At 38.5% G+C, this 20,710-nt stretch overlaps 1 long non-coding RNA gene across 1 annotated transcript; it reads right to left on the reverse strand.

Annotated features, from left to right (window-relative positions):
• Positions 1-925: 925 nt before the first annotated feature.
• On the reverse strand, positions 926-14,695 carry LOC140505677 (uncharacterized). The gene is made up of 3 exons (XR_011967608.1): positions 14,036-14,695; positions 13,707-13,852; positions 926-5,838 (listed from the first exon to the last, which is right to left on the reverse strand). It is a non-coding gene; the product is annotated as an uncharacterized lncRNA (long non-coding RNA).
• Between the last annotated feature and the right edge of the window lie 6,015 nt (positions 14,696-20,710).

The raw sequence follows: 20,710 nt of genomic DNA on the forward strand, positions 1-20,710 counted from the left end.
TTTTCTATTTTTATGGAGGTATGGAAATTTTCGGAAATTTTTCATACTTAACTTTTATACTCCAAGGTTGAATTGGTGTCTGGAGATAATGGAACTTTAGACAAGACAAAACACCAGGATAATATTCTTTATCCTTACTAAGACCTAAAGATGCTTTGTGGAGCCCTGGACTTTCATGGTACTCGGTTTAAAAACACTATTTTAGAGCTGTGGTATTCATAATAAGGTTCCGGGATGAGCCCAAGGGAACTGTGGAACTGGCCCAAGGGGTTATGGTGAATCCCATTCCACCTTCCCTACTCCATCACCCACCTCTTTCAACACTCCCTTATTCCAATCTCTCCCAATAGCCTCCCAAGTGACTGCTTTAGAAATAGTCTTGGAAGCTATAACCTTACCCAACTTAGGCCTCTAACAGCAGCTTTGTAAGTAAAATCCCCACCCATCCCCAGCATTCCACTGTCTGAACCCCCATCACCACAGAATCTTTTAAAATGTCTATTTTTAGTGTATGTTTTATAATGTACATAATTACTAATCTATAGTGGCATAGCATCCAAGAATTGAAGGTAATACTCTGCCTTTCATCAGACTTGTTTGGAGTATTATGTTCAGTTCCCAGCATCATAGTTTAAGAAGGACATTGATAAGCTACTGAGTATCTGGAGGAGGGCACCCAGCATGGTGAAGGGCCTCATCTGGGTAATATTCCCAGATATTCATTTTCTACTTTCTGTGTGATCTCAGGCAAGGTATTACACCTCTGCAGTGTCTCAGTTTTCTAAAATGTTAAATGGTGAAGATAATCCTATGTGCCCCATATAGGAAAGAAATTTACATGGTAACTTTGTTGTATATTTAAAAATAATAGCAAATTATTCATGGTAGATGGGCAGTTTCATGTACAATCACCTTTTTATTATATTATTTTATGGAAATGCTTGTTTTATTTCATAAAAACAGATTTTCCTAAATTGCTATAGTCAATAAAAAATTTTTACACTCCTACAATGTGCCAGGCACTATTCTAAGCACTGGGGATAAAAAGGAAGAAAAAAGAGAGTCTCTGCTTTCAAGGAATTCAGTTTTATGGAGGAGACAACAGGTCAACAACTATACAAACAGAATTCAGCATAAATTAGTGGTAATCCTCAGAGTGGAATAAAAAAAACTCCAACAACATTTGCCACCTATTGGGGATCAACACCTCTGAACTCAATTCAGCTGGTCCTCAGATTACAGTCTGACCCTAGCATTGCCCCCAAAGCCTATCCAGAGGGAGTATGACCTGTCAGAGCTTGTTTTCCCTTTGAAATCCCACAGTCACCTCCATACCACAATGAAGTACTGAGGGAGGGCTTTATAGTTGAGAATACAGTTTATTATTACTAGGAATTCTTGGTTTTTACTTGAAATCTGGGTTTTAAAGTGATCTCTGTTAATGACACCAACTAAGATAGAGAGTATATCCTTTTACCCATATCAAAGAAAAACTAAATGTGGACAGAGGAAACAGGCATTCCTCTGTTTACTGGGAGCACATGCAACAGCTAGATGGGGCAAGTTCCTTGTTCATACCTTCAAAAACTAACTGCTTGGTTACCAACTTGGACACATGACTTCAGTTTCAACATTACAATATACCAACATTTCCAGCTTTACTTTGTATCCTGTGGAGGAGAAAGTTATGCTCTCAGCTGAGTAGCTGAAAACGTCAGGTTTAGACCTCTGTGAATGATCCATGCTTGACCTTGGAAGAACTGCTTTCCATACTTTTGTTAACCTAACCGTAAAGGGGAATCAACACTTAAATGTTCACACACACACACAAAAGATATCCCACAAGGCTAGACAGAAAAAAAGAAGCACTTGTGATTTTGGTGGCAAAGAGGGCTCCCAGTGAGGAAACACGCTCTACCAATATGGGCATGATACTTGCTTTGAAACTTTTAGTCATAAGAATTGCCTAAAACATTGAGAGATAAGATGACTTGCCTAAGTTTGTATAACTATTGTGTCAGAGACAGGATTGGAACTCATGTTTTGCTGATTCACCATTCATAATGCAAAACTACCTATTATTTTTACTTATTTCTCCAGTCAACAATGTAAATGGATGTCTTCTGTTCATAGGATTCCAAGATGCAAGTCTGCATCTCTTATTTTACATGAAGCAACAGACCCAGAGAAGTTAAGTCCCTTGCCCACAGATACACAACTAAGGTCTTGTATCAGTAAACACCTCAACCTACACAAGGGGTCTGCTATCACAGATTCTTAGAGCTGCATTCATAAAAGGAAAGGCAACTTTTGAGGGGTTAACAATAACTTTAACCAAGCACATATATCATCCACCTAGTTCAGGGAAGTTAGCACCCTGAACTTCAAAGAAAATATAGAGAAATGAAAAGTTGACAGACATGGCTTCCTCTGCTTGACCATCAACAGACATGTCCAACTGTCAGACCATAGTTGTCAGGAGGGAAGCACCACCATCTGGGTTTTCCAAACCTGGGGGCTCCTTAGTGGCTTCCCAGAGTCCCAAAGCCAAACAAACACTTCTAGTAAGTTCCAAAGTAAAACCTCAGCTCAGAGTATTTATACCTTTTTTAGAGCCAGAGGGCATCATAACCCTTGAGAACCAGTGCCTCATTAACAAAAAGGCTCAGGCCTTCCCACAAATCTTCCCTAATCAAACTCCCCTTAATGGGTAGGCCCATTAATGGGTGGGGAAGATCTTTAATCACATTAAAATAATTACCAATACAAATACATATACTGTTTCTAGTTAAAAACACTCTTATTTCTGTACTTTACTCCTACTTAAGACTCTTGATTGATAAAGGCAAGATTCAATCAGAGGCACTTGATTATACTAAAACAAAAACAGCAAAAAATCCTATTTTGCTTGTCATCACAGGTCTGAACCAGGATTTTATCCTGTCTCCTCATATAGGTCCAGAGCTCTTTCCATGGCTGAATACTACCTCCTATATAAACAGACAAGAGAACTGAGACCCAGAGAAATTATGTAGCTTGCTTAAGGCTATCTATATGGCAGAACTAGAGCTAAGGCCCAGGATCCCTGACTCCCAACACTATATATTGTTCATTATAAGCCTCTGCCTCTGGTATAATTTAAATTGTACTAGTAAAAAATGTGACAGGTGACCAGCAGCACTTTATTCCTAGCTCTTGGACCTTAATTTTCAAAGGAAACTTCAAATCACATACATCCACTACAATTTCAATGTATAGTAGTGTCAAATATAGCACAAAAGTAGTCACAATAAAATTGTATTTTTAAAGTAGATATAACTTGTAAGAAATCATACTACTCCAGGATAACAGCTGCTGTTGTTATTGAACAACTCTTATTTGTGAGTTTTACCATCCAGTCTATAGTATCTTTCCACTTTTATTACACTATTTTGAAACAGGAGGGAGTATGCTCTAGAGGATAAAGTTGGCCTTTACTAGGCCTCCCACTATGACACATAATTCTAGGCAAATCACTTGACATCTCAGTGTCTCAGGCAACACTCTAAGAGAAGCTCTGCATTAATAGAAAGAGTTTTCTCACCATAGAGCTTCTTACATGAATGAAACCAAAGGTTCAGATAAAAAAAGAATTGAAATAGTATTAGTTATTAGATATCATGCAACATAACATATAGAAAACTGAACTCACACTAACCTGCTCTGAGGGAATCATGGTATTTCATTTAAACCCTGTAAGACTGTAAGTTATATACATACTGTCATCTTACAGGTAAAGAGAGTTGCCATACCTACCAAAATCATATATCTTTGACATTTCATCTGGAAAAGTGAAGTTGGGGAGCTGATTAAACCTTTTGCTCATGGAGGTATTCTAGCTTTTGATTCAATTTTAATAGATGTGTAATAGAATTAATTCTTTTTTCATGCCTTTCATATTTTATTCCACATCCATTGGTCAAAAACAAACAAAAAACCCCATTTCAATGACTAGCCTAGAACAAGTCATGAACAACTGCTTCTAAATACTTTTTCAGGAGGCAAGAAATTTCAACAAAATACATCAATAACTGTGAAATGGGTCACTGTGTATGGAAGGCAGACTAAAATATGACTAATACTTATGTGTTGTTTGATAGATTGAAAATGTTCTCATTTTTGTTTATAAAATGAACAACTAGCTCAAAAATGTAAAGGTGTGCTCATCAAAGCATTCCTTCTTGCTTTACTACTCTATGATGGTAGAAGGAGAAATGGTTTCCTGGAATGATTTATTTGGGTCCAGAAATTCTTACTGGTCTATGCTTTCATTATATGCATCTCACCTTTTTCCCCCCAATAAAGTTTAAATTTGATATAATTATGATTCAGCAGTGCCTGGAATGTAGCAAGACATCAATAAATGTAAATTGAATTTTCCTTGTGACACTGTAAGTTCCATGAGGGCAAGGCATCTTGTTTATTTCTCAGTCTCTCCTGCAGCAGAGATGTACTAAGTAACTGGCATTCCAGGAAGAACAGTGATTTGAGGGCTAGAATAGTCTCCTGATACCCAGTCAAATGTCCTGCCCACTATACTATTTTACCTGTGCAAGGTGTCATGGTGCATAGAACACTGGACCTGGAATCAGGAAAACCTGAATTCAAATATAGCCTCAGAAAACTTACTAGTTGTGTGACTCTAAGCAAGTCACTTAGCCCTGCTTGCGTTAGTTTCCTCATCTGTAAAATAAGCTGAAGAAGGAAATGGCAAACTACTTCAGTATCTTTGCCAAGAAAACCCTAAATGGGGTCATGAAAAAAGAGTCAGAAATGATCAAACAACAACAAAAAATAAGAGAACATCATGTTTTGGGGTGTTCTGAAAATAAAGTGGTACGTTGGATGATGGTCATGTCAATGGCAATGGAAAGAAAGGCCAAAATAAAGAAGGCATTCCATAGAAACTATCTGATCCATGTCTAAATTTTACAGCTTTAATTTTTTGGGGGGGAGTGGCAGAGGCATTTTTTACAGGACAGAAAGGGAGGCAAAAATGTTAAGCTTAGCTTAGGAGAGTGGAGAACCGAAGGTAGAGGTAGAAATGACAAAACTTCGTAACTCATTAAGTGATGTGGGGAAAGTGAGAATGAAATTCTGAGTGATAACCTAGGTGACTGGCAGGAGATTGGTGCTTTTTAGAGTAATAGAAAAATTTAGAAGAGTTGTGAGTTTGGAGAGAAAGGTAACAATGACTGGGATGCAGCCTATCCGTGCCTTCTCCCCGTCACACGCAAATATTCCCCTCTCCCTCCCAAGAGAACAGGGAGGGGCAGGGCCCTTACTGGTTCACCGCACTTTTGGAGTGTAGGATTGGGGGTATGTGTGTTGATTTTCTCAACAACACTAGTGTAGTTGATGCTGTGTGTGCAATCCCAGTCCAAGTTCAATTGGTCATTGTTTGGGTCTTGATGGCCCTGAGTGAATGTAAATAGCAGTAGTTTCTGTTTTGGCTAGAAAACCTGAGGGTCTTCGCCTCCCAGATAGATTTTTTTTTACTAAGTAAAAGAGGCCCTTCCTTTGCCTCATTTCTTACCTATCCTTAATCACCCTTGCCTCAGTCAAGTTGAGACCTGTTGAAGACCTCAGCTTAGAAAGGCCAAGGTCTCCCACTGCATCAAAGGCTACTGGACCCATATAGTTCCAGAGGAGAAAGTGACTTCCACTTGTGCCAGCACAAGGCAACTTCCACTTCCTGCTGCCAGCTTCATCTCGAAACATGATGTAGAGAGCCTCCAGTGCAAAGAGAAGCAACCGTTTCTTGCATCTAAGGCCTTTCATCTCCTGCTGCATCTGTCCCTTGAAGGAAGAGGAAGAGAAAAGTTGGTAGGGAGCAGGACTTCCATTTCCTTCAGTCCAAGTTCGATTTATCTCCTACTGCATTGTTTTGGAGGGAAGAGGGGTAGTAAGATAGGGCCTCCCATCTGACTAGAAGAGCCTGGGCATTTGTTTCTAGCCTAGCCTTTAGCCTCCTGGGGAAGAGGAGGGATGCTTCTGAACTCTTAATTCCACCAAAACTCTTCCCACCCAATTCACCAGTGATATTTGAATTCCCCACACTAATGGCCTTTTCTCAAGCCTCCTTCTCCTTGACCTCTTTGCAACCTTTAATCATATCGATCACCTTCTTCTACCTGGCACTTTCTAGGTTTTCAGGACGACTCTTCTCTGATTCTCCTCCTACCTATGTGACCATTCCTTCTCACTATCCTTTGCTAGATCCTCATCTATATTTTGCCCTCTAACTGTACTAGTTTCTCTTTGCTTTTCTGTCTGTATTGCTTCTTTTCACATCAGTTCCCATGGATTTAATTATTATCTATATGCTAATGATTCTCAGATCTACCTATCCTGTCTTATCCTCTCTGCTGACCTTCAAACCTTGCATATCAATTGCCTTTAACACCTATCAAACTGGATATCTGGCAGTCATTTTAAGCTTAACATATCCAAAACCAAACTCCTTATCTTTCCCCCTAAACTCTTCCTACCTACTAACTTTACTATTACTGTAGAGTGAACCACCATTCTCTTAGTACTTCAGGTTACCAACCCAGGAGTCATCCTGGAGTCTGCACTATCTCTCACCCCCTATATCCAAGTTGCAGCCAAGGCCTGTCATTTCATCTTTGCAACATCTGCCAAATAGACCCCCTGATCTTCTCTGACGCTGCCCCCACTCTGGTCTAGGCCCTCAAGGCCTCACGTCTGGATAATTACAATAGCAGGATGGTGGGTCTGCTTATCTCAAGTTTCTCCTTATTCTAATCCATCCTCCATTCAGCCACTAAAGTCATTTCCCTAAAGCTCAGTTCTGAATGTGTCATCTCCTGCCTTATACTCAATAAATTCCAGTTTCTTCAGGATCAAATACAAAATCCTAGGTCTGGCATTCAAAGTCCTCTATAACCTAGCCCCCCTCCCACTTTTCCAGTCTTCTCACATCTTACTCCACATCACATGCTCTTTGTCCTGCTTACCTTGGTGTCCTACTCATTCCACAAACGACAGTCAGTCTTTAATTCTCTAGCTGCCCCCCATGTCCTAAATCCTATTCCTCTTCATATCTGCCTACTGGCTTCCTTTAAGTCCTAACCAAAATTCCATCTTCTACAGGATATCTTTCCTAATCCTTCTTAATTCCAGAACCTTTCCCCTTTTAATTATTTCCTGTTTATCCTGTATAAAGCTTGTTTGTACATATTTGTTTTCTGGTTGTCTCCCCCATGCAATCCTGAGCTCCTTGAAGGCAGAAACTCTTTTGTCTCTTTCTGCGTTCACAGCATAGTGCCTGGCACATAGCAAATATTTAGTAATGACTTACTTTTACCTATCAGTGGATCACACATTCCTTGGGTTCAGGTCATGGCCCATTTGGGAGACCACCGTCATAGGAGCTGCCAGACCACACTATTTTCCTATTCATTCAAATCACATCCACCACCCCTAATATCAATGGGCTGATGGTATAGCCTTTGTTCGTAACACTGATACTATTATCTGGCTAGTATTTATGGAATGCTTTAAATTTTTCAATGCAATTGACATATGTGATCTCATTAGAGCTTCACAGCAATCCTGTGAAGTAACAATAATAATGTTGTTGTTTAGCCATTTTTAATTCTGTATAACTCTTCATGACCCCATTTGGTGTTTTCTTGGCAAAGATACCCAAGTGGCTTGCTATTTCCTTCTCCAGCTCATTTTACAGATGGAGAAACTTAGGCAAACTGGGTTAAATGATTTGCCCAGGGTCACACAGCTAGTAAGCATCTGAGGTCATATTTGAACTCAGGTTTTCCTGACTCCACTCTTCTCTACTACGCCATCTAGCTGATAACCTTTAGATAGAACTCTAAAGGTTGTAAGGTTCTTGGAAAAATTATCTCATTTGATCCTCACAACCACCCTAGGAGGTAGATACTACTCTTGCCCTCATTTTATAAATGAGGAAAGTGAAACTGGGAGAGTTAGGTCTCAGGGAAGGTTGCTCATTAGACTGAAGTTAAAAGGGCACATTAGGAGGAACAGGAGACACAGAGTGTGAAAAAGGAACTCAGTAAGTTTTAAAGTAAAAGGTGGTAGATTTGGAAGCTAGAAGAGACCTCAGTCTAATCCCCTCATTTTACAGATAAGGAAACTGAGGCACAGGGTAGCTATAAATAACTTGTTTAAAGTCACACAAGGTATTAGGGACAGAACCAGAAGTCAATTTCAGCTTCTCTAATTTTGAAGTCAGCATATTTTTCATTGTACTATGCAGGCTTATACAATAAGCCAGGCAAAGTCACAATGGCATTCAAAAAATGTTGGGTGCAGCCAAGCAGGATCAGAGCAAACCAGAACACTAAGAAGCATCCTAGAAATATAAGCTTATAGGCTTTAGAGCTTTGTGATATCATCTAGGGCAACCGACGCATTTTATGGATGACAAAGTGAGCCCCAAGAGACATGAGATGCTTTATCTAAGGTCACATAAGTAGCAAATATAAAGAAGGAGATGGCAATTGTAAGAAAATGACATGTGCTAGCCTTGGTCAAGAGATCAGAAGAGACTTCCTGGAGAGATCCTGAAAAATGGAAGATTCAGAATTTAAAGCTAAAGCTACTCTGAACAATCTCCTGTGTGTACTCTACTTGTACCTATGGTAAAATTAGTCAGTCTGTCCTTGGACTGCATTGAGCCAGGTAAAATAAAGGGCAAAGAGGGGAAGCAAGTGTAGTAGCACAGGAGGCAGAGAGAGCCTTGTGAACTTAAGGGCTTGGCAGCTAGAGACTGGAAGTCTTCAGAGTGCAAGCTCCTGGAGGGCAAAGACCATCTTTCTTTTTATTGATTGTATCACCAGCATTTAGCACAATGCCTGGCACATGGTAGACACTTAATAATGCTGATTGAATTGAAATGTTTATTGGATTACTAGTTTGGGAGGAGACAAGAGATACTGTGGTGAAAAGTAGCCACTGTCCTATTTATCCCTTCCAGATTGCAATAAGGTTGAGTAGGAGGCAATAATTAAGGGCCATTTTTTATCTTGTGAAATATCAGGTATGCATTCTGAAGCCAGGAAGTTAGCTTTTTCATGATCAAAATATATCTCACTCATTTGACAAAAAGAGCAGCTAAGTGGGGCAGTGGACAGAGCACTAGATTTGGAAACAGGAAAACTCATCTTCCTGAGTTAAGATCTGGCCTCAGGTACCTATTAGATGGGTGACCCTGGGCAAGTCACCTAACTTTTTAAACTCTTTGCCTCAGTTTTCTCACCTGTAAAATGAGCTTGAGAAGGAAATGGCAAAACCCTAACTGAAATGACTGAACAACATTCAATAAAAACTTGGTGTAGAGGATAGAGAGCTGGATTTGAAGTGAGGAAGGTCCATGTTCAAGTCTTACTTCAGACACTTATTAGTTATCTGACTCTGTGCCTCAGATTCGTCATGTAAAACAAATAAGTTGAACTTGATCTTCTCTAGCATGCCTTCCAGCTCTATATTTATGATCCTATTAATATTCAATCTACTGTAAAAGGCATTGGTGGACAGATAAAAATTTGCTTCTAAAACTTTGAAAGTGAGAACAATGTCTAAATAATTTCCAGGAGACCAACTTAAATAACTTATTAATAAATAATTGAAAATGGAGAGCAACAATGAAGGAGTTCATTGCTACAGGTGATAGGGAAGCACACTACTTTTCCCAGGAGTCCTCCCTGCAGTAGGAGTCTATCCTTCTGTGCAATATCCATTCCAATGGGCATTCCTATACACCTCCTCAGTATATGGAGCTGTAATCTCCCTGGGATATTTGGGGGCATTGCCCCCTTAGAGGATACCCAGGCCAATTTGAAGCCCTCAGATCCTTAATTGTTCACAATATGAATTTATGAGTCACAAAAGTAAAATCACAAAATATCACCATTTTATAGGGAGTTTTAACTAATGCTAATACAGTGGATATGTGCTGAAACCAGTGCCAATCAGTCTACCCAGTATTTTTTTTGTTACGTTTTGAGTTCCAAGCTGTTTTTGTCTCTCCTTCCCAATCCCACACTAGAGAAGGCCAACATTTGCTATATGTGTAAGTATGTGTATGTATATATGTATGTGTGTGTATGTGTGAAACTATCCAATATATACTCTCATTTATCAGTTCTTTCTCTGGAGATGGATAGCATCTTCATTCATAGGTCCTTTGTATTTGATCTGAATATTCATATAACTCAGAATAGCTTAGTCATTCAGTTACTCTTTAAACAATATTGCTGTTACTGTAACATTCTTTTGGTTTTGTTCATTTTACTCTTCATTATTTCATGCAAGTCTTTTCATGATTTTTTAAAAATCAACTTGCACATCACTTCTACAGCACAGTAGTATTCCATCATAATCATATACCACGACTTATTCAGCCATTCCCCAATTGATGGGCATTCTGTCAATTTCCAGATCTTTGCCACCACAAAGAGAGCTGCTATAAATATTTCAGAAATAGTTCTTTCTTTTTCCCCTGATCACCTTGGGAAACAGACCTAATAGTGGCATTGCTGGGTCAAAGGATGTACACAGTTTTACAACTCTTTGGGCGTAATTCCAGATTGCTCTCCAGAATGGCTTTAGAGGTTCATAATTCTACCAACAGTATATTAATATCCCCATTTTTCCGTATCCTCTCCAACATTTGTCTTTTTCTTCTATCATTTTAGCCAATCTGATAGGTATGAGATAGTATCTCAAAAGAGTTTTAATATGCATTTCTCTGATCAATAGTGATTTAGAGTAATTTTTCATATGACTATACATAGCTTTGATTTCTTCATCTGAAAACTGCCTGTTCATATCCCTTGACCATTTATCAAACACTCTGCTTCAACAGAGCTCGATGACTCATATTCTTATAAATTTAACAAAGTTCTCTATATATTTGAGATATAAGGCCTTTATCTGAAAAACTCTATAAAAATTTCCCTTAATTTTCTGCTTTCCTTCTAATCTTGGCTACGTTGGTTATATTTGTACAAAACCTTCTAAATTTAATGTAATCAAAATTATTCATTTTATATTTCATAATGCTCTCTACCTCTTATACAAGTCTTTCCATACTGTAATGGATTAGAAGTTTGACTTGGATTCAGGAAGATCTGGGTTCAAATCATATCTTTGATACTTAAAAGCTGTATAATCTTGAGGAAATCACTTAACATCAGTTTACTCATACGAGAACATGGGGATAAGATTTTCTATAAGACCAATGATGTACTCAAGTCAATTTGTGCCAGCTTTTAAGAGATAACTGTAAAATTTTCAGCGAAAGTATTTATACCTCAGAAATCAGCAAATACTTCAAATGCTTCAGGGCTTGACTTTTTTGATTGTCTAGACCAGGGGTGGAGAGCCTGTGGCCTCAAAGCCACATGTAGCCCTCTAGGTCCTCCAAAGTGGTCCTTTGACCAAATCTGAACTTCATAGAACAAATTTCCTTAATAAAAAGATTTGTTCTGTAAAACTTGGACTCAGTCAAAAGGCCGCACCCAAGGACCTAGAAGATCACATGTGGCCTTAAGGCTGCTGCAAGTTCCCCATTCCTGGTTTTGACTTAAGAAAGCAGTAAAAAAAAAAAATTATATTGCAGATTAGACTTAAAAGTGTGTCACATATATATTCTCCACCTCACCCCTTTCCTCACAGAGAGCTGGGGTGTAAAACATTTACCAGCCTACCTCTTGACCTACCTCATAGGATTATTGTGAGAATCACAGATTTAAAGATAAAAGGGACCTCAGAGATCATTGATTCTGATCATTTTATTTTATAGATGAGGATACCAAAGTCAAGACTTCAAATTAGTTGCCCAAGATCACACTGTCAGTGAGTGTCTGAGGCGGGGTTTGAACCTGGAGTCTTCCTCACTCCCTCCACTAAACGACGTTACTCTTCGCAAACCATTGAAGCACTATGTAAATGTCAGTGACAGCAATAGCTCCTGTCTGCCAAAGGAAGGTGACAAAAACATAGAGGAACATTGGGAAAGGGAGTTTTTGGTTTTAACGTCATCTAGAACAAGATCCTATATGGTGCTGTGCATAGTGTCCATCACAATTTTAAAAGGAAACCTTTACATTGTCTAAAGCCCTGTGTGTCTTACAGATAAAGAGGGAGAATATCTTCAAACTCTTTTCTGTAGGAACCTAACTGGGTGTTAGGAAACCTGATCTTCTAAATGGAAGAATAGATCTACAAAAGAAAGAGTGGTGGCACTTTGGAGTCACATGACCAACAAGACAAAGGACTAGAAACTTTCTCTAATCTTCACACTCTCTCAAACCTTTGCAAAATAGGAACTGTGTATATTAAATAAAACAATTCCTTGTGTTTCTGTGGTGTAGGAAAGAGATGTCAAACACAATGGCTATACTCCTCAGCTGACCAGAAACAGATAAAAATGTAATTGGCAAATATATAACAAAATAAATAAAAATGCAATAGAATATTGATAATGTTAATATGTGACTTTCTATGTCAATGCTGCCCATAGGGATTCTTATGTAAGGTTTGATGGTCCCATTTCTACTTGGTCTAAGATACCAAGGATCTTAATGAAGTAATAATAATCCAATAAGGCAAGAGCAGAGAAGGGTAACTCATAAGCCTTATTGCTCTCATTTCAGAACACCTTCTCCCACTAGCCACCATACTTTGCCAGGGCTACACAGGCCAACCCACTGTCTCACAACAGAACTCAGCTCTTCTCCTCTGCCCCCTATGCTGCAGAAAACCAAAAGGCAGAAACTTGCTTGTGGCTGGTACAGGAGCCTAGTGACACTTTGCTTTAGCAGAGCTCAGGAAAAGAAATGGGAAACCGATGATGGAAGGATGTCTATGTGTGTCTCTGTTAATTATGTATATATCTTAGATACAAAGATACCCTTACTAGAGAAGGATTTTTTACAACAAATGTGTCTGTATATTTGTGTATGCACAACATATATATGTATATATGAAATTGTATATATGTACCTATGTGTATATATATACACACACACACACACACACGTGACAAATCACTAATAACAAGTGAAAAAAACAATCCTGAGATTTCATTTCACATCCTGTAAATTGGCAAAGATGTAAAAAAATGGGAATAGTAAATGTTGGAAGACTTGTGAAAAGACAGGCATACTAATACATTGTTGATGGAGTTGTGGATCAGTTCAACAATTTTGGGAAGCAATTTGGAATTATGCAAATAAAATACCTAAGCTTTTAACCCAGAGATTCTACTATTAGGCTTATAGCCCACGGAGATCACTGATAAGAAGAAAGTCTCCTTATACACCAAAATATTTATAGCAGTATTTTGTTGTGGTAGCAAAGAATTAGAAACAAAATAGATATCTATTGATTGGAGAATGGTTAAACAAACTCCAGCACATGAATGTTACTGTGCCATAAGAAATGATGGATTTGATGAATACAGAGAATCAAGGAAAGATCTACTTGAACTGACGCAGAGTAAAGCAGAATGAAGAAAACAAGATACATGATTACAGACATGAAAATGGAAAAAACTACCACATACACAGAAAAATCAAAAGTAAATGTTGCAAAATTACTAAGTACAAGAATGGCAGTAAAGAAAAGATATAAGGTGACATTTCCTATCCACCTACCTCTTTGTGGAGATGGTACGTTTAGGGTTGTGGTACTTTGCACCTATTTTTAGATTTTTTTCAATGTACTGAGCAGTTATGCTGATTTTTTTCCCTCTTGATTTTTAAATTAAAAAAAATATTACTTGTTATATGGCATGGCTCTCCTGGAAGGCAAAGAGAGGAAAATTGAAGAAAAATATGTTGGTGTAAAAAACAAAAGACATCAACTAAAAGCTGCTTTTAGAAAATACTGAAAGCATCTACATGACAAATCTGAAGAGAACCTGGAAAAAGCATCTGTGCAAATCCAGCTGAGGAGCAGTATATCATAAAGAAGCCCTGGTTACCTTGAGATTTTGAAATTTCCTGCTGCCATTGGTGCCACATCTATTGCTGGGCATTTCCCACTAATCAGATCCAGGTTGTTCTCCAGGAGCCTTGCCTCTTGATAATTACTTCTCTTTAGAGCTGATCAAAAGCTTTTGATTGAAGCATCTTTTGTTGACATCTCAACCATTCCACTCAGTAACAGAGACTTTTGATATGTAGACTTTGCTATTCATTGCACCAATAAGGGAACTCACTCAGGGGGTCTGAGGTGATAGATAGATGCTGGCCTGAGACATTCTGTATAGCCTTGGTGCCATCTGTTGTGGGAAACCATAGGAGTTCATGCCTGATCATTACGTCTATCATGATGCAGAGGAGTCTGAAAAGGAGGAAAAGACAGCAGCTGGAAAGGTATTGACAAAACAGCAGTTTTAGGGTGAATAGGTGAACTCATCTCCAGAACTGACTGTTACTTGACCTGAGGTTGCAGAGGGATCTGAAGGACTTCAGGTGCTACCTGTGCCCATCCAACAGTGTCCTATTGAATATGGGGGTGCTCGGCTTGCTACTGAAGACTGATTCTCAGCTCCTTCTGTTTTCAAGCCATGGTGGGGAGGGTAGCAACTACCACAGGGTAGTCTTAAATTTTACTCCAGTGAGTCTAAGAGTCAAAATATACAGCAGGAAAATAAAAACCAGTTTCTTACAACAACAAAAAGGTGGCTTTCCCATAGGCTGAGAAGAGAGCAAAGCCTTCTTTGGATGAGAAGTTGTGAGATCCTATGATCACAATATCATGGAATCTCAGACTTATAAGGGAGCACAGAGACTGTCTAGCCTAATCGGTACCTGAATAAGAATCCCCTTTACAAGATATCTAAAAATGGCCAGCGAGCAGTTGTTTACATATTGTCTCCCTCATTGGAATGTAAGCTCTTTGACGTCAAGGACTATGTTTTGGTCTTTTTTTTTTTTTGTATCCCCAAAGTGTTTAACCCAGTGTCTGGAATATAGCAAATGATTAATAAATTCTTGTTTATTGTTGTAGCCTTTATGGGAATCCTTCAATGGAGAGAAACTTACTACTTCTTGTGGCAACCCATTCCACTTTTGGACAGCTTTGGTTATTAGGATATTTTTCTTTAGGTCATGACAAAATGTCTCTTATATAAAAGAGTGCATTCTTTTTTCCTACCATGATTTATGCCAAGACAGTCTTGATCATTGGGAGAAAAATTCTCTGTGGAGTTAATCTCCCAGAAGGCTAAATACTAGCTCCACAACATGGTTACCTTAATCAGCCCAGACTAGGACTGTGCAGCTAAAGCTTTCAGCATATTCACTTTAAAAAGAGAGACCAGTCAAGAGGGACAGGAACAATGTGGCTGATACAACTAGATATATTTATAGCTTCCATGGATTACCCCATAGTCCTACCATCTAGGACCAAGTTGAACAAATATAACCCTTCTTCCACTGTAATAGTCATCATATAAAAATAAATACATGAATAATTTTCCTAAATCTTAATTATGACCATGTTGCAGGTCAGAATCATTCTAAATTCTAGATTTAGAACTTGAAGGGATCTTACGGGTCATCTAGTCCAACTGTCTTTTACAGGGACAGAAAATGAGGCTAAGATATGTTATGTGACTTCCCCAGGGTGACGTAAGTAGCATGTGGTACTACTTTGATACAAACCCTGGTCCTATGACTCCAAATTCAGAACCATTTCTAGTATATCCTGTTGTCTCTCTTCCTGAGAGTATAAATATTGCTTTATAAGACCATCAGAAGCTCTGGAGAGGAAAATAAGTTTACCAAAAGCTTAGTAACTTCCTCAACTAAGCCAGTTCATTATGAAGGTAAAATTTTAGGATAAAAATGGAAGAAGAGCAATACATATGCCCCCAAATAGAAAAGGTCCAAAAGGCTTTCTAAAACAAATTCTTTTTTCCATCGATGAGAGTGAAGTTACCACATTTAGATTCTACATGTTCTAGCTGTATGACCCTGGACAAGTCACTTACCTCTGTTTGCCTCAGTTTCTTCCTCTTTAAAATGACCTAGAGAAGAAAATGGCGACCACTGCTGTATCTTTGCCAAGAAAATGCCACATGGGGTCACAAAGAGAAAGACACAGATGAACAGCAGCAGCAATAACAACATTGTAGTTCTCAGTGTATTCTATGAGAAAACAGAAATTACATTAAAGAAACAAAGATGAGACAAATAGCTAAACTAGACCAAGTGTGCATGAAAGGGGATCATGCTGGAGGTGAGATGGTTGTAAGGGTGTTAAAGAATTAATTTTTAAGACATCTGAGAGAGGGTTTGATACCAAAAGATTAGGAAAAATCACAGATATTATCACTACCTCCCACCAAAGGCAATCAAGATTAAAAATTATCAACCCATATATTTACATCCCCATCTATAACATCTTTCATAGTATATGCATGGCATATTTAGGGCATGCTTGATGAAAGCATGAGAAGGCAACGGGAAGATTTTTGCTAACAGCATCCTACTAGAGACCATCTTTTTATGGTTAAAACTCCATTGTTTGGCATTTATAAACACCTTCCCAAACTAGCTTAAAATTACCTTTCCAGATTAATTACATATTATTTGCTTACACATACTCCTTGATCTATGACCTTATTGTTTCTTTCTGAAACTTAACACTTCATCTCATGAATATCAGCCTTGGTTCTACCTAATGCTTCCTTATCTCTGTGTCTTGGAATCACTAGTTTCTTCCAGAACTCAGCTGAAGTACCATCCCCTACCTACGGATTTTTCAGATCCGTACACCTGTTGCTAGTGCCTGCCTTTCCAATCTACCTTATATATTTTGTGTACACACACACACACACACACACACACACACACACACACACACACACACACACACACACACTGACTCACTGACACATTGACTTCTCCAATAGAATGTAAATTCATTTATGGGAGGGAGTTATTTCAGCTTCTGACACATAGTGGATGCTAAATAAATCTCAATAGGTGTCTATTATTTGAACACACAATTGACTATAGTGTAGAAAATACAAGATGTCATTGACTTTATTGTTTGTTGACTATAAGTATTTGACATGACAAAACAAAATGAAACATTAAAGTTTCTTAGCCTGGGATCTTAGAACTTCTTAAAATATTTTGATAATGGTGTTAAATGTAACTGATTTTGTTTGTAATTCCATGCATTTTTATTTCATATATTTAAAAAGATTTTCTAAGAAAGAATCCATAGACTTTATCAGATTGCCAAAGGGGTTCATGACATTAAAGAGGTTAGGAATCCCTTTAGAGATTTTAGAGGCTTTCTTCCAATAAAGTCTACTCCACAAGTATATTAAAAAAAAATTAGATCCTTAAAAGATGAAACAGCAGAGAGAACTCTGTCCAATCCACTGATTAGTAGTATTATGAGAAGCTAAAAAACAGGGAGACATGTTTGTCAATGGCAACTGTCACTATCACGGAAGATGCTTAGCATGGGGTCCAAATTTAAGAGACTGATCCTCTAGAAGCTCTTTTTTTTTTTTTTTTTTAACAGATGAGAGGCAAAGAACATTGGAAAACCTCTTAAACAAGGTTTATAATCACTTAGAAGAGTTTGGCCTAACAATCTGTGTAGGAAAAGTCAAAGGAATGAAGAATGCCTGTTGTTCTGTCTAACAACATTGAGCTTATCTATCAGCATACATGACTAATGTAGACTGCAGATGGACAATAAGTTGGACCTAGAATTGATAAGGATGAATAGCGAGCTACATTACATTTGGAAATTTTTATAATATTTTTGATCATTCTAGATCTTCCTTGAAACTTTCTCTTTTTAACTCTGAAACATGTCTTAGTCTTCCAGTCATGCTATCTGGCTATGAATTCTGCAGTATCACAGTCTTTCAAGATCAAAATTGTGTGCTATGCAAGTTATAGTGAATAGATGCATGGATGTAAGTAGGGGCATAAAAGATATATCAAAGAGATGTCACAGCCTACAAATAAATGACCAAAGAATCCCAGAGATTATGCAACAATTGTTAACTCTGAAAATACTAAAGAGATCCCAGAGGTTATGTACCAACTGTTAAAACTCTGAAAAATAAAACCCAAGAGCTCACAGAGGTTATAGGCAAAAAAGCCTTCTTTATTCCTTTGGAGGGGAGTAACTAAACATATATGCCAGGGTCTCCTCTAGGAAGAGGCCTACTGTAGTGAGGCAAAACCTTGATACATACAAGGGTGACTAGACAAAGAAAAATGCAGTGAGCTGTTGCTGTAACAATGAGGGGGAAACAGCAACGATGAGGCAAGTTTGATTCATTGCAGGGCTTCATGATCAGAATGTGGTTTCTGCAGATGCTTATCAAAACTCAGGGACAACCTGGGGCTAGTGGGAAACAATTCTGAGACTTTACTGCCGGGGAGTTTATCCAGAAGGTAAGAGCAAAGGATTGTCATGCTAAGCTCAGGGCACGGCTTGCTTGTTGGGCTTTAGTTCTGGAAAACAGGGTGTCTTCTAATAGTAAAAAAACAGGAGTGAAAAGAGAGGGGTGGTCTTGGCATGGGGATCCTGACAGAGATGACTGGAAAATGAGATGTGGAAAGTGATTGAAACCTATACTCTGTTGTAGACAAAGGGGAAGGAAAGGGCTAGCAGTAGGTAGAATTGTTATTCATGTGCTATTTCATGGACTGTGATGTTAGGATCCAAATATGATATCTCCACTGTGATCGATGGAGAAAAATGTTTGTATCATAGACACACACACACACACACACACACACACACAAATATTTTGGGAAAGTAGACAGTTGGGTCAGTCTTGAGTTGCTTAAGGAGAAGAGGAAGTAAGAATGAATTAGGCAGAAAGTTAACTGTGAAAGGATCTAAAATTTGCAAGGGAGATTAAAAGCAACTTCATGCATGAGGAAGTAATCAGTTCATCCAACTCTGGGGCAGGGCATATGTAACATCCAGTTTGACAAGCAGGATGCAAAGTTAAATGATTCCAGCCTTTGCTTATGAGCTTGGATAAACCTTGCAGGGAGTGGTGTGTGTGTGCGTGTGTGTGTGTGTGTGTGTGTGTGTGTGTGTGTGTGTGTGTACCACTCCTAAATCTATAATATTTTGAGGTACTGCAGTGGGGTATAGTTGAAAAGGAAGATCTTTCCATACTTGTATACATCAATATAGAGCAGCAGGAGTTAGAGTGCTGGTCCCGGAATCAGAAGGACTCTTCTTCATGAACCTCTGTCACTTAATAGCTGTGTGACCCAGGTCAAGCCACTTTAACCTTGTTTGCCTCGGTTCTCCATCTGTAAAATGAGCTGGAGAAGGAAATGGCAAACCACTGCAGTATCTTTGCCAAGAACACCCCCAAATGTGGTCACAGAGTTGGACATGACTGAAACGATTGAGCAACCATAAAATGCACCCATATATACTGATAACTGTTGTTTTCAGAGCTTGATAAATAGAATCCTTGATTTTTTTTTTTTACATTAGACTCTAAACTATTTGCTGATTTTCAAAAAGGCACTTTCAGAACCCTTGTCTCTTTTCCAAAAGAGTGTCTTGGGAGGGAGCAGCTGCATAAACAAACACAGTTCAATTAACTGACATAGGGGATTAATGAGATGCAGCACAAATACATTCTTAATCTTGTAAAAAGCCATCAGCCCCAGTGGAAAGGAATATGATTAGGAAAGGAAATATACATATTGGAACTGGCAAAACAACCCATAGCCCTGGCCTGACTGGACAAAGATGAGGTGTGCTTGCTATGTATGATGACTGGCCATGGTCCTCAACTTGACCAAAGCTTTTCAAAAAAGCTTTAAAAATAAAAAAGACCTTTTATAGAAAGATCACAGTCCTCAAATGGCAACAGGATTAGATACCAGTAACTGAATGTTTGAAAAGGGAACTAAATTTGTACTGTTCCTTTATTCACACAGATGAAGAGTTTTTTTACAAGTTTAGTCAACCCAATCGGTGGCCAGCTCAGCAGTGCCATGTCTCAGAGATCTGGGGGTAGTAGCCCAAAGTCAATTATAACTAGGTTCAATTCCAGGGCAAATTCTTAGGCAAAATTGCAAAGGCAAAGTCTCTCAACTCCCAGTTTTCCCTCTTTCCCCCCCTTCTTATCTGCCCCTTCTCTCTCGTTCCTCTGGTGCCTAGCACTTTTATCTGTCCTCATTTCAGAAGGAAAAGAGATATGATAAATTACTAGCACTTTAGTGTGAGTTAGTTTAATGTATTACTTTTGAGAGAACAGTTGCATTTTACGAGTGACTTAGAAGCTAAATTCAAAAGAATGAATCTCCAATAATGTAATTTCAAATACTGTTCCACATTTGGGGGAAGAGTAGATACACTGAAGCAATATAATTTTTCTAGGCTCGAGATACTAAAAGTAGGCAGCTACTCTTTTTTCTGTACGTGAGACTTTGCTTAGCTTCTTTAAGATGCTTTAATTGGCTATCTGCCTGACTTACCCCCGGTCAGGACTCTAGGCCTCAATAGATGTACACTGTTTCACAAGAATACAATCTGGTGCCAATTAAATGTGGACTGACTTCATAGGATGATTCAACACAAGATTTACTTTGTCAGTGATGGTGTGTCACAAATCACAGCAGTGAACTGTAACTTT

This window comes from Notamacropus eugenii, chromosome 5 (assembly GCF_028372415.1).
Source record: "Notamacropus eugenii isolate mMacEug1 chromosome 5, mMacEug1.pri_v2, whole genome shotgun sequence".
NCBI classification, from domain to species: Eukaryota; Metazoa; Chordata; class Mammalia; order Diprotodontia; family Macropodidae; genus Notamacropus; species Notamacropus eugenii.